Source organism: Cupressus sempervirens, chromosome 2, assembly GCF_028749045.1.
Source record: "Cupressus sempervirens isolate cs-2001-9-10 chromosome 2, ASM2874904v1, whole genome shotgun sequence".
NCBI classification, from domain to species: domain Eukaryota; kingdom Viridiplantae; phylum Streptophyta; class Pinopsida; order Cupressales; family Cupressaceae; genus Cupressus; species Cupressus sempervirens.
The window spans coordinates 283261998-283265544 of record NC_143119.1 but is presented as its reverse complement, the minus strand read 5'-3'; the positions used below and the strand labels follow the sequence as shown (position 1 = coordinate 283265544).

General features: G+C 35.9%; 1 pseudogene; it reads right to left on the bottom strand.

The window, feature by feature from the left end:
• Positions 1-1027: 1027 nt before the first annotated feature.
• LOC149572162 (E3 ubiquitin-protein ligase ATL23-like) lies at positions 1028-1579 on the bottom strand (annotated as a pseudogene).
• Positions 1580-3547: the final 1968 nt, after the last annotated feature.

The window sequence follows — 3547 nt, the reverse complement described above, 5'->3', positions numbered from 1 at the left end:
CATAAAGACAAAATATTCAAAGCAACTAAAGCAGTGATTACAAAATAAACAAGGCAACATTTGGTTATCAAGAGATATAACCAAGGGATTAGTTTTGAAGAAGCTTCATTAAGAATCCAATATCTGTACACATCTCTTCCCACTAGAGACTTTAGCAATTACACGTCAGAAAGACCACCAGTTGTTTTATAGTATACTCTTTGTAAAAACTATGATTCTGTGAATCTTGCTATATATTTTGCATTTCAAACTTCCTAATTTTATGATGTTTTGACATTCCATTTTATTTGCACACACGGCTTCTAAAAAAAAACTTCACAACTGTATTCTATTCAAATCAAGTGCTTGATCATAACTCTAATCCAATATAGTGTAAAACACTAAATCAAACAAAAGTGACCCACTTTACATTGAACAATAATTTTCATGGCTATAGCAGGCTCCAAACATAACTACTTCAAAGCCATAATATTCGTAAATCAATAGAAAACATCATCTAAGTTAAGATTCATATAAGTTAACAAAGATGATGACATGTGTTTTAACTATGTCATCTAGAAAGAATCAAATCTTCCTGGATCATATTTATCCTAGAAATATATTGGAATCCATAAAGTTCAAATTGTGTAATTTCTATAGTCCATTAGTTTTTTTCACTACTGCTTTAAACTGTCTATGACACAGTTTAAACCAGAAGTGAAAAAACCAAACCACCCAATTATTTTCAGCTATAAAAAGTTGCCCTTTTGAACCATCATTATCTAGTCTATATCATATCTCACCCATATAAGACCAAGAAATCATACCCACATTCATGGAATAAAAAACTTCCAAAGATGTCTAAAAATCAAGATCGTGACCACTGCTGAGAAGAAAGAATAGTCATCAAAACAAATAACTACAATTACATGGCAGAGGAGATCAATACGAAAAAAAATAAAAATAAAATAAAATAAATAAATAAATAAATCCGCTTCCAACTTGATAACACAAGGCTAGGCTACCCATTCAACAAAAACTCACAAATCTAAGAAGGCATATCAATGACTGCACCATCAGGAAGATGATTAGAACAATTGGGTTCTTATTCTTGATGATCCTCATCATGATGTTTGGGAAGGGCACTACGTCTACAAATAGGGCAAATGGGGTGCTTGGTGGGCCATTCACACATACAATCAACATGAAAACAATGTTTGCATGAGGGCATCAACAAATGTCTATCTCCATCCTAAAATTGCTCCAAACAAACAACACACTCCAAATCATTAGTGCTACAAAGTTCATCAAAGTCCTTCTCCTCGTCAACCCCATTACCATTCTTGTGGTGTGTGTTGATGCATACCACAGTGGGAAGCTTCTAGATATCAGATTTAGAGAGTCCATGACCACCCTTTGTGCCACTAGGGTTTCCATTATTTGGAGCCCCACGAGCATTGTTACAGTGAGAAGCAAAGGTGTACCAAGCTAACACCAAGTAGATGAGAAGAAGAAGAGCCATTCCTCTACAAAGAAGTAAATTGGCCAGAAATGCATTCCAAATGCTTCTCTGAGCTAGATTGTGAAAGGTTAACACCATGCTAATGATAGTTCACAAAGGAAGTGGGGGAAGAAATGGGGGTAAACCTAATGGAAAGAAATTGGGAAAAACCAAGAAGCCCTCTTTTTTTGTGGAGTTTTTATTTTATAGAAATTGGGCAGAAATGATTGGCGTAAGAAGTAGTTCTTAAGAAGGCAAGGAAACCAAGGGTGTCAAGTATGAAATCATAGTTTTGACCCATCTCATGTGTGATGAGTTAAAGGTTGTTGTGTGGGATACTTCTCTAGTGCCTGCTTATTTTTGGGTCTTTTTAATGGTTTTTCCCGAATCCTTTTCCTTCTTTTTTTCGGGGCGGGGGGGGGGGGGGGGGGGGGGGGGGGGGGTGTGGTTGCTATCACGAAAATGGTTTGCAAGGAAGCTAGTAAAAGGTGTGTGTTAGTTATTGAGTTGGGTCAAGTGTGAAAAGCATGTAAGCGTTTTTATTAGCACTCCATTTTGACTCTTTCATGTTTACGGTTAGCACAACAAATATCTGAGATTGTTTGAGTTGGCAATATTTGTTTGCTAACAAGATCTGATGTCACATTATTTGGCAACCAGTTAAGATGTGGTATCTTCTACATCCCCCACCATGAATAGAGTTGGACAAGAGGAACAATCCACCGCCCACTGCACAAAGTTGGAAAAAAGACGTAGGGGTGAATTGGCAAATACTATGTTTTTTGCACTATGAAGTTAAGGGGATTCAAAATGAATGGTTTAGAGAGGGGTTGAAGAGGATAATACCATGGGATCCCTGGGTTGTTTTATGCATCACAAGATATTTTGAATTCACAGAGTTGTAGAGTGAACAGAAAGATGGAGATGAACATAGGGCATTTTTCCATGCCTTCAATACACATTTCGTCCTCATCAAAGAGGGCTGAGGAAGCCTTGCTAGAATTTTCTCAATTGAAAGACAATCCAGATATGTTGTAGAAGAATTGCTAATTTTTTATGGAAAACCAAAAAGAAGAAAAGGAAGTTGTCATTGCACACCAAAAACCCTATTTAACAAAAAGGCCCGAGAAAATGATGCCATGAGTCAAGAAAGCCCTTTATCGACATGAAAGGGGGAAAATAGAAGTCACATGTATGAACTCCCTTTGAACAGACCCCAATAATAGTCAAACCATAATACCCAGAAACATGTTATAATTAACTATAAGCATGCAATCTATACTCACAAGGTGTTTTGAAGCATTACTGCTGAATTGAATGAAATAAACATAGATGAATGAAATAATCGTAGAAGGCCATGGACCACAAAGAAGAACCCTCAATCATCCCTAGAATGGGTAAGAGATAATAAAAGAAAAATATGATACCTCTAAGAATAAAATCCCCAATGGGTGCTAAGGAAAAGGCTTCCCAATGCACGCAAATGTGTGATAATCGCCTTCTAATCACCCCAATCTCCTTACCCTGATAACGAACATCTATGTTTAGCTTGCAGCTGAATGAGAAGGATATCTCTTTATTAGTATGCAAAGTGCTAGAGCAACCTTTCCTACAAATTACTTCAAGGAAAACCTACAAATCTGAAGGGCAGTTGTTGTACTTATGGCTTAATGTGAACCTTGTTTTAGAAATAGATATGGAGATCAAAAATAGTGATCTTACATGCCATAGTTTTCGAATGAAAAATGCAAAGTGCGAGTTTTGTAAGAACTGGAATGCAAAGTGTGAGTTCTTCAAATTGATGCCATAGTTCTAGAATGCAAACTACAAGTTCTTAAATTGATATCTCTTTATTGTTGTTATGCAAAGTGCAATAAACTATAAATATTTCTGGCAAATTTTTTAATTCTAGGAGCTTAAAAAAAGTAGATGATCGAAAAATAAACAAACTTGTCAGTAACTGACCAAATTGCTGGCAAAATTTTAATTCTGGGAACAAAAGCTCCCACAAATAGCTTATGGGCTAAATTATCTTTTCAAATAAAAAGTAATCTATTTTTACAATTG